The sequence below is a fragment of the Hylaeus anthracinus genome, unplaced genomic scaffold, assembly GCF_026225885.1.
Source record: "Hylaeus anthracinus isolate JK02 unplaced genomic scaffold, UHH_iyHylAnth1.0_haploid 1, whole genome shotgun sequence".
NCBI classification, from domain to species: Eukaryota; Metazoa; Arthropoda; class Insecta; order Hymenoptera; family Colletidae; genus Hylaeus; species Hylaeus anthracinus.
The window spans coordinates 1667017-1679285 of NW_026533255.1; positions in this window are offsets into that span (position 1 = coordinate 1667017).

A 12269-nucleotide genomic window follows, 5' to 3' on the forward strand; every position below is an offset into this window, starting at 1 on the left:
TTCACAGTTTGGATTTTAAACTGAAAAATCTGAAAGAATTCTGGAATTTGTGCCTCACTAACTGGAATATCTCTGATTTTTATCAAAATTTTTCATGCAGCAGGACAAGAGAAATTGGTCAAAATCGGTGCCTTTTAATTCAGTAATTCTCGTAGACTGCGGGGCCTTTTAAAACGCGGGGTCGGGTTCCGGCGAACGCGCTGAACCTGCCTTGCCCTGGCCCTGATTAAAAGGTACCGATTTTGATTAACTTTTTACAGAATGATGATACCATTAACAAATGGAAGCAATTTTTGCTGAGATGCAAGACATTTTTTTAGTAGCGATGATTAAATTGAAAGGAGTAACAAAAATCATCAGTGTATTATTATTTAATATTCATCTTATAAAAAATATATAGCATTTGTAAATAAATAATTCCCCGTTGTAAAATTTAAGTGTAGGATTTGAATGTGAATTCAGGCCCCGAAAAAATTTTGAACATGGCCCCGCAAAAGGTCACGCCGGCCCTGTGTGTCCTGGAGACCTCCTAAATTGAATTTTGATTTAAATTGAACAAATTCACAATTAAAATCTGTATGTTGTATAAGAAGTGAAGTTTTATTAAAATCCTACGTTAAATAAATCCACGAAACTACCTCAACAGAATCTTAAATGAAATTTCCGACAATTCTAATTTCGAGTAATTAAAAGCGATTGAGTGTCGCCATGTATCGTGAAGACCTCCTAAATTGAATTTTGATTTAAATTGAAAAAATTCACGGCTAAAATCTGTGTCTTCTATAAAAAGTAAAGTTTTATTAAAATCCTATATTAAATAAATCCACGAAACAACTACTTGAACAGAATCTTAAATGAAATTTCCGAAAATTCTAATTTCGAGTAATTCAAAACGATTCAGTGTCGCCCATTGAGCTCTATCCTACCTGGAGTGTGAACTCCTGTAGGAAGAAGTAGAGGCGACGGAGGTCCGAGAGAAATGCAAAATAGGTGGTTCCGGTATTATCCTATAGCAAATTTATTTGTAGAGGGGGAACAAACGTACGCCGTAACATAACCTACCCGAGCATCGCTGAGCATTGTCGAATGAGTTACTTTCAGATTCTTTTCCGTGTTACGAGCTGGAGGGGGCGGCTGCGTAGCCGGGGCTTTTCTATTGGAATATGGTTTTGTTAATGGCTTGACCAGTGTTGTTGGGTAACACTGGGTGCCTTGAGGAAGTAGACGCGGAGACGAACCCACGTATGGCTAACGTGGGGAGCCGCAAGAAATGTTAGTATTAGGCCTCGTAACAGTTTTTGGTGTACCTCGAGCGGCAAAGGTACACCTTAGTGGGTACTGGACTGAGTATTATAATTGATCAACACTAATTAAAAATGATTATATCTGATATGCACCGGGACTTACAATTGTTATAAGAGTAATTGTCGCGGTGTACTAATGGTAAGCTATGTTACAAATATGAACTGAGTTTAAAATATAGTTTCGATTCCGCGAAGCTAGAATCTAATCCTTCTCGGTTTTCACGAACGCGAGCAAATGGGGGACGACTACAGCGACAAAATAATGCCTAACAGTAGACTACGTACTGTATGGTTAAGATTTGCTCGAAGGGGACTTGAACCCGATCTCACTAAGTTTTCTCGTGTTGACAGTTCGTAAGAGCACGCACAGACGTGTACAGAACCCTTTCTAGACTGACTAGACCCGATATGCCTTCGTCGTCACCCTTTTTAAGCCCAAAAATCATAGACCAAGGGGTGGCGGGGAAGTACATTGCACGATTCCGAGATTTTCGAGGGACTACGCCCTAGCTTCGCATTGGTCTCGAATTCGTATGCCTACGCGAAGAATACCGGGTGCGCACATCCGACTCCAAATAAGGAAATTTAGAACGGCAGCGTAACATCCGCATAAAATTCGATAAATACAATATAAATTGAATTGTGACAAATAATAAAATTTAGCTCTATACCAAATTGTATATATTTGTATGATCTAAATTATGATATGTAAATTATGTATACTATTTCATTATTATGCCATTATTATTAATGTTTCTATCGTTTTGTATATAAATAAAAAGGAAATAAAGTTCAAATCTGTACATAATTAATCTGTAAATAATTCCTAGTCCCGCGAAATTCAAACAAAGAGGAGTCTGTTCTCCCTCCACACATAAATTTGCTATAGGATAGTACCACCGGAACCACTCATTTTGCATCTTTCTCGGATCGGCTTCTCTCTCACAGTACGCACTCCAGTTAGAATTAGAGATGGAGTACAAAATCACTAACCGTTATTTATCACAGTGATCGCAAAGTCACGATCACGATGGTGATTTAATTTTATTCAAGAGGGTGACCGTGATTTAATTTCATACACGAGCGTGATCGTGGTTCTTTTATCTTGCTAGAATTGCGTGATCACAATTCTCGATCTTAATTAAATTACTTTTTATAAAATGTTTCAATATACATAGTTTGCACAAAAAATCCGCATATAATATCCATTTGAATTTCCTTTATTAAGTAAATTAATAGATCATTTATTTTGTGTGGTGGCTACTTCAGTCCCATGTGAAAGAATATTTTCTAAAGCAGGATCACTTTTAACGGAAAAAAGAAACAGATTGCAAGCAGAGAAATGATCTATACTATTATTATTGAACAGCAATACATAGTTACTTATTTGTTATTATATATATTTTATTCCATTGTTATTTTGTTCTTTGCATCTTATTTATAGTATTCGTATTATGTTTTATGTATTAATCGTATTATTTTTTAACAGTGTTACATTTTGTAAAAGTCTAAAGACACTTACAACTAAACTAAGACTTGTAATTCATAATTATTGACTTATATTCATTACTCTTCACTGTTCCTCATTAAAGAATTCCTCTATTTACTATTCCTTACTTTACTTTATTTTATGCGGTGTAGATAATTCGCATTTTTGTTTTGATGACGTTAATAACATACTTATGTAGAATATATGTAAAATATACAGGTTAGGGTGTTTTTCATTACGGTGCATTTACATTTAGGCTGAAGATTTTAACAACGCGTGCAAGGAACGGTTATGTTCTTCACCGATCAGAAGCGATCACGAAAAATCACGAATCACTGTGGAAAAACCACTGTGATTGGCAACGAACGTGATCGAATCACGAGTGATTCACACAAGTAGCAGTTCTAGCCATCTCTAGTTAGAATAGAGCTCAATGGTGTCGCCATGTATCGTGGAGACCTCGGCAAAGTAGTGGTGCTGCCATCTAGACGATGACTTTTTTAATACGGACACGTGAGGACAGATAGCGTCACTGATTAGTCGTGTACGTTTAAAAAAAGCAAAGAACAACAATAACGCGGTCCCGAGTGCGGTGAAAAATCGGTGAAATGGTGGAATCGTGTCTCGGATATATTTAGAACCAGGTGAGCATATTTATTTGTCAATTAAACAAGTCATTTCGTTCGCTGTCCGTACGCCAATCGATCATATGTGCACTACCTCCGAGACACAACACTTCTTTCTTTCTGCAATCGTTCACGCACACCTCAATCAGTGAAAAACATTTCAGGAAGACTACTAGGTGTCTCCTTGCCGAATTTCGCCGTCGATACATTCTACGGTTTACATTTAAAGATGCAAATGTCACGATCGTTCGCTTCACCGCTCGACAAACTTTTCACGTTTCGTTTTTAAAGCGGTACGTGTTCCGTCATTACTATGCACCTTAGCGGATCATAACCTCCTTCCCACATCGGACATAATATTCGTCTATTGTTTCACGAGCCATTCGTATGATCACAGAGACAGGTACGCACGTATTCCCACACGCATTAACTTTACGTCAGATCACATTTTCATCCGTAGACATACAGTCTACCTTAAGCAATTATTTTAAACAAGAACGGTGGAACCGATGCTGCAGCAGAATGCACGAGCGAAGCGTACAAAAATTACCGTGCTGTCATTCGTTTATTTATCAGCTCAATCGATATAGCATTTCGTACAGTCCCGCTACTATTTGTTTCCCTCACTTATTGAAAACATCGAAGGTATTTGAATCGAACTCGACAAATTTGTGCGTGTATTTATACTTTGTACACTTTGGTTGAGGTTAAGCTCGACCTTTAAATCGTATCTCGAGCGACAACACAACTCGAGTTGGTTTTTCGTACAATGTCACGGTTATACTTATCGAGGACTTGTAAGGAAGACAAGATCTTATTGAGATTACCACGAATTCTGTCTTTCGCGACGTTTGTTTGTTTTCGCGAGAAATTAAGTGACACGTGATATGGTACACGGTCCTTCGTTTAACTCTTCGGGGCACGATGGGATTAAAAGTGTCCCACCTTTTTGATGGACCGTAATGCATGGTGGGACATTTTTAATCCCACCTCGAAATTTTTCAATAGCTGCATGTGTATGGGTTTATATTTCGTCTTATTTACGTAAAGCAGTTGATAATATATTCATCCAATGTTACAAATGTATGCACTTATGTTTGCAACTTTCAACATGCTAATACCGGTTCAACAATTGTTGTAAGCGGAAGGTTTATTGCAATAATATTTCTTTCCTGGTTTTATGTGAAAAATTGTAGAGGTAAGTTAATTTATATAAAAATTAATTCTATATAAACAAGTGAAGTGTTTTATAATAAAAACTAAAGATTAAATTTGTTTGCAAATGATGAAAGTATGGTGGGATTTTATTCGTCCCACCATGCAACTTGGGGAGTAATACAAAAAAACATATTTTTATTTATTGTTTATGTTTTAATATTATATTATTTATATTTATGTTATTTCATATTATTTTGTTATTATATTTATTTTGTTACATTATGTGATACCTATATTATTAAAAATATAACAATTTTGTTTGATTTAAAACGCAATAAAATTCCTGTGCAACATGGGTCTATTTTATGATCTGAATTCCTGTGCCGCAAAGAGTTAAGAGGATAATACCTTATACAGTTTATGGGGTGACTATTGACAAGCAGGTTTTTCTTCTTGAATAAAGTAGCGGGAATTTTCAGAGATAGCAATCAGTATATTCGCACATATGCGTACTTCGATACCGTGATCAGCGTCTGACAGCAAAAATGTGATTCGAATAATAACGACGAATAGAGTCATTTATTTTCGATGTTTACTCGGCTGAAGCATATTTCGAATATTTTTTTTCATTTCGAGGTTCAATTTTATTCGGTAATTAGTTGCACTCAATGGTTTTACCTGTGTGGAACGACTATTTATTCTATGTCATTCGCGTTCTTTTATATCATTCGCAAATATATCAAAATTAAATATCGTTTCATACTTGGTATGATCGATTTGATAATTGTATATTTCAGGCTGTTTACAAAAAAACGTTGTTAGTTTGTTTTTCTATATGATTGATATGACTGCTCCTTGCAAGACGTATTGTATTAATATAATAAAAAGACGTCATTCTTGTGTATCAAATAAATAATATTTCTTTTATTAATGTACAGTACTAATTAGTGTACAGTTTAATTAGTAACACAATGTAATATCAATAATTGTTGTGAGGGGTGGGTTTGTCCGAGAAGAATATCAGGGGGTGCATTCTGTAGAGGATATCAAGGAGAGTCGTCTTAAAGGTTCTTTTGATTTTTTCAACCCTTTCCGTCACCCCTGGCCCCTTCAGAAGTGCCGTTTTCCTGCACCACCCCCTTTGCGGGAGTGAATAACCCCTTCGCATCAAGCCTCGCCAATGCAACTTTGCACACATTTAGAGAACACTTAAAGACTACTCCTCACGAAGTTTCACCGCAATCGATTGAAAACTCTTATAGCTATGAACATTTGAAAAATCGTTCCGGTTTGCTTGTCCGCTAGTGTATACAGACATTATAGACAAAGTAGTGGAGCTACACCTCTGGATGTACTACAGCTAACAATAGAAAGAAAATCGCGGTACCCTACCTGTCCCGCCTACCAGCATATTTTTATATAATTTTTATGGTAATCACAAATGGTTATCGTTTATACTTTTAATAATTGCGTACATATTTTACATTCACATTAATCGTTGCAATGAGCGTATATACGCCCTCGAGAAATGAGGTCAGAGAAACGTTCATGTTCATTAAATAAATTTTTAAAAAATATCTGCTTATAGGGGATGATGAAACGAAACTTTTTTATATTTACAGTTTATTCACAGGGGGCTTAGTTTGGAAAATAAAAATTGAAAAGTTAAAAGTTCGTTGCAAAAATTGAATAACAAGAAAAAGATATTTTAAGTTTTCAATTTTTATCTCTGAAACTAAACGTCTTTTGAATAAATTGTGCATATAAAAAAAGTTTCGTTTTGTCATTCTCTATGAGGTGATATTTTTTTCAAACTCGATTGTTCGACTGCTGCTTTTCTTTTCTGAAAACAACAGCAACAGATCAGACGACTGCGAAATCTCAGAAAAAAGGTCTTATAAGTTTTTTAATTTTTATTTTTAAAACGAAACGTCCTATGAATAAACTGTAAACATAAAAAAGTTCCGTCTTATCATTCCCTGGAAGCTGATATTTGTTTTCAATTCACACCACTACGTTTCTGAGAATTTCCAGCAGAAATCGTCCCACAATCAAAGGTTTAATTAAAGCACAAGAATAGATAGGATACCGCGGTTTTTTTTTCTCTTTTTTATGTTGGAACATTTCCACTTACCTAGGACTACGTCTTGTCTGTTCATTCTATATATTTATGGTTCAACCGCGTGTTTTTTCGTGAATCATACATGACTGTCTTTGTTTTCCGTAACTCAGATATTATGTTTCTTATAATGACCGTAAGTTGAAAATGTAGAGAATGTTGAAATGACGTGATTTTAGCTGCGACAGCAATTAGAATAGTAGTTCCAGAGCTTAGCCCCTATAATACAAACAAACTTTATCTCTTTATAGTATTGGTGTAGATTGAAATTTTAATTTTGACGTGACCGTGAGTAGTTAAAAATATAGAGAATGTTGAAATTACATAATTTTAGCTGCGGCAATAATTAGAATACGTAGAAATTTTTTGTCCGCTCCCCGGAGGTCGAGTCTCCCCTCCACCGGGTAGCCAAAATTCCACGGTGGCTTCGTACCCCCCATCCCCCACCATGATCCGGCCTCTATTGATTGCTCTACCGCACTACTGCCCTACTTTTATGACTTTACTTCACCCTCTCCACCAATTCCTCTCCTCCCTCCGTTCCTCTATCCTCCCCCCCCCCTCTCTCTCTGCGCGTTCTATCCCTTGCACTTCACCCTCCGGCCTCCTCCCCTCCTACTTGCATCACATAGACGTAGACGTAGCCACACACGGGAATCGTGGAACTTCTATTCTGTTTATCGAAAGCGGCTTTTCGGTTGCACCACTATGCGGAAGCGTGCCGGTTTTAGCTGTTCTTGGAATTTCTGAATACGCTACGCAGTACACTTCGGATCTTGCGAGTTCCTATTCGATGGCGTTGTTAGCGTGGCCATTTAAATTGCCTGAAAACCGCTGCCTAACGATTATGCTCCCTATCGAACGACATTCCTTAATAAATAGCACGGACACCACAATTTTTACATCTTCTGTCTTTTTAACCCTTTGCGTCCCTTAGCCGGAATAAACAGATAGACATTTCAATTTTATTTATATAGAAGAAGATAGATAGATAGAAGATAAGATGGACGTATGATACAAAAGGTGTACTGATCCTTATATTTCATGTAGTAATAATTGAAATGAATCGAAAGTTATGTTACGCATAAGCAATGTTATATTAATTACATAACCGAAGAACCATTAATATATAAATAACAAATCACAATCTATAAACGGTTGAGCAAAATTAAGTTAGACACAAGCAATAAAATGACAGTACTGAACATAGCAAGTCCTCTCTTTCGTTAAATTCTCATCACTAGATAACAAAATTTAACCTCTTTACATTTTCTACTCCAGTTGTCGCTAATAACTACAATATGTACAAGAGAAGTGACTCGAACGAAAGCTGTTTGAATAAAAAGTTCGGATTTGAAGTCTCGCAAGGAGACCTTACGGACCTGATGTCACAGATCTGGAAGAAAGTTTTTTGTTATTCTGCAACATTAATAAATATTTTGTACAAAAGGATTTGTGTCAACGCCTATTCGTTTTTTAATAAAAAAAAAAAAAAAAGAAATAAAATAATTTACTTTAAGAAAGTTTACTTCATTAATTAATTTCCAGAAATGATAAGTTATCTGTTATTTTTCATTACGAAAGTTTTCAGTGTTTTTACTTTTAAAATGTTTGTATAAATTTATAGATCATATTTGAAGATTTGAAAAGAATCTGGTGTAACACCTTATCAAATACTAAATTGGCCCAGAATAAAAAAGTACTATCCGCTTTGTGATTTCTTAAGCGGCCTCTAAATCCAGAAAATAATTCACTATGTTGTCTGTTGTTTTGTAAAATATCGACCATTTTTAATCAAGTTCAATGAAGTTCTGCCAACCCCGTGAATATACTACTAAACGTAGTCAACTAGACTAAAACGTCATGTACAAATGCAAATTCATATTTATGTAACAATATAATTATATAATAATATTTATTTTAGAATTAGAATTAGAATTTAATTCGTTTCCAATGCTATAAGTTGAGTGTTCGAGGAGTTCCTCACAGAGAGCCAAGATGTGTAGAAACAACTAAACGGTTATTATACCAAGAACCACTGAACCATATCCCTTTCCTTCATGTCCTTCCCTTGGCCAGGCCAATCAGTGGAGTGACATCGTAATAACCAGCCTCCTGTTCGTTATTGGATTCATCGAAGCAAGATACTGAAATCCTCCGATGTAAGAATTACCGCTCAAGTCGTGGACATCAGGGGATATTTTCTTTTTCGTTGCTACACAGAATCACTATATGTCCCTCGTATTGTTTGCTTCGCGTAACATGAAAACTGCCCTCTGAGAATAACGCGTTACGGTAGAGTTATAGTTATATTTTCTGTACTCGACAATACATCCAAGAAGAGCAAATGAAAGATAAAGTTCAACAGGATTTATGCACGGTTTTTGTGATGTATTTCTGCACGCACGGAAACGTTTTCAACTGCATCACACGCGAAAAGATTATTAACATAACACAAGAATATTAATAGTTATTATTAGATTATGTCACTTATTAAACTGTACACTTTACATTAATAAATGAAATGTTATTTATTTGAAAATATTATTAACACAAGAACGAACCGTCCTTATTATATTAACGCGACACGTCTAGCAAGGAGCAGCAAATCAATGATATTTAAAAACAAACTAACAACGCTTATTATAAACAATTTGAAATATACAATTATTAAATCGATCATACCGAGTATGAAACGATATTTAATTTTGACATGTTTCAATAGTTATAATATTTATCATACAATTCGTGCTAAATATTGGTCGAACTAAATATTGATAACGTAAATGGTTGACGTGACAGTCGACTTGTTTAATGCGCATCAACATTATTTAGGACGACTGTTAAATGGATAAATAGATAAATGAAACTTCTCTAAATTTCTTTAAATGGTTTCGTTCAGCTTTGTTCCGTTTAACTCCATTAGGTTTCACGCAACAAATCTATCAGGAATAATGTTTCTTTATGTTTAATTTCTTTGGAGCTCGAAGTGTCAATAAAGTGATTGTCGGTGCGGTAAAGGTGACCTGATTCTCAAATCATGGCAATAGAATGCTAAGAAAGTATTTCGAGTTTCTGGTAGATACCATAAAAAAAAGCCTCGAGTGCAAAGGGTTAATACTGTTCCGCGCTCAAGATTCAAACTTCAGCATTTCTAGTGCCTTATTCCTCCAAATTAGACTAAACATCCTTGAAACCTTTCCATCTTAGAGATCTCATTTTCGAAGTCAATCTAAGCTTAGCATTCGTGACAATAGAATGCTAAGAAAGCATCTCGAGTTGCTGGTAGATACTTAAAAAAGGCCTCGAGTGCAAAGGGTTAATATCGTCTGGGGTACAATACAACTCGTCTGACCATTTCTCGCCAATACTACTTACGGAGTTTGTAAATATTGTCTAGGGCACAATACAATTCGTTCATGTCTGACTATTTCTCGCCAATTCTACTTACGGAGAACGTTAACCCTTTGCACTCGAGAGGTGACTGTCAGTCACCATTAGGTTTCACGCAGCAAATCTACAATACCTAATGTTTCTTTAGGTTTCATTTCTTTGGAGCTCAAAGTGCCAATAAAGTGATTGTCGGCGAGGTAAAGGTGACCTTATTCTCAAATCTCGATAGATTAGCATTCGTAGCAATAGAATGCCAAAAATATACGACGACACGCGTCACAGACAATGCAACTCTAATTCAAATGATTGAATGGACTCGTCGAAGCGATTTGTCGTACGACAAGTCGTACGACAGATTGTATCGTGTATGGGGCGTCTTAGGCTGTAGGAAACTGCAGGAAGGATCCTTGGTGACACTCGAGAGTCCAGGCTATATCCTAAACTTTCTTTTTTCTTATGTAGCATTGACAGATGTACATATACTTGTAGTATACACACGAATCGTAGAGTCCGGGATTAGTCGTGTAGGAAAGGTGGTCGAGTGTGAATCCGAGGATTATGGCTTCAAATCTCCGTGTCTTATTTTTCGTTTAGTCTCCTACAATACATACATTCTCAGGGCATCGTGCTGACACAGTTCTGATGTCTTTTTTCCAGCGTAAATAGCAAATAAAATACGAAAATGCCGATTTTTTTTAAAAACTCTCTTCCAACTTCAGGCCCATCTGCAGGGTGAGTGAGCAACCCCACGTTAACGCCGTTCATGGTACCAGATGCGCGAATGCCTTATTAACAGGTCCCCAAAAATTCAGATTTTTTCAATCACGCTTTCATTATCAAATCGGTGCAGATTTGAAAGAGAACCCTGGATTATTGGACATGTGATCCATGCCACGAAACAACGTTTCAACCCTTACACTTGGGGGTGGACCACCCCTACCTCTGCCCTCCCCCCTTCAGCTCCGGGGGCAGTTTTCGAAACGGGACCTTTTCGGCATTCATCTTTAACGTATCGAGAATAAACATGGTGAATTTCATCGCCCTCCGATGTGTGGAAGTATTTTTTTACGAAGGGGGTTGAAAATTTGCAAGCTGTTCCACCCCTTCAAAGGGCGCCTATGGGGAGCACGGTATGGGTGATGGCATTTTCTAGATCAGGGGAGTCCAGAGAATGCATTGAGTCCAAAATCGAGACCGTCGTCCAAAAATTGTGGGTTTTAGAGGGGGTGGGAGGTTGTGGGGGGTGTGTTTCGGAGAGGGATTTTAAGGGGTGCATTTTGTAGAGGGTATCAAGGAGAATCCCCCCAAAGGTTTTTTTGAAATTTTCAACCCTTCCGTCATCCCTGGCCTGTCTCAAAGAGGCGTTTTTCTACACCCTCCCCTTTAGGGGGCTGAATTAACCCTTCGCATCAAGCCTCGCCCATGTAATTTTACAAACGCCCAGAGGACACTACAAAACTACTCCTCATGGAGTTTAATTCCAATCGGTTGAAAACTTCCATGTTTTTGAACCGTTTAAAAATTTGTCCGCTAAGTTTGGATCGTTAGTGTAGTAAATATTTCAACACAAACTAACTGTTAGGTAGCCTAATCACCATAGCAGATTTAAATAAGGCGCGTAAGATGGTATGAAGGCAGTAATGGTAGAAATCATACCATCTGTGCGCAAATTAGAGTATTTACTGGCGTTTTCTGTTTTCTTCCGTTTCTTTCTTGTGCATTGTGTATGTAAGATCTCTCTATACGACGAACCGCGTGGCGAAAGTTTAAATATATATTTTTTGGGAACCGCTGAGTATTTGACTAATCACTAGTGCAATGTAAACTCTAAACTAACAAAGTCATGCGTGCAAGTAACGAAAAGAGCTTTTGACGCATCCCGACAAACGTGGCTTCACCGCTACCCTAATTGCTAAACCATGACAGAAGAGAATGTTCAGATTCTTCGCTGTGGACAGTTAAGCGACGTTGCGTCACAAGGGTGAAATGATGCGAAACGAGGCGATAGGCATTCGAAAGCCACAAATCGCACGGCCGGTCGTAAATTTGCGCAACTTCCCCGCGTTCATAAATCGGGGTGTAATATTATGCGGTGGCGGCATGCGGGCCACGGATAGTGTTGTGCACGTGCGTGTGCCGCTGTTACGCTTACGTGTCACATGTGTATGCACTGTTGCGTG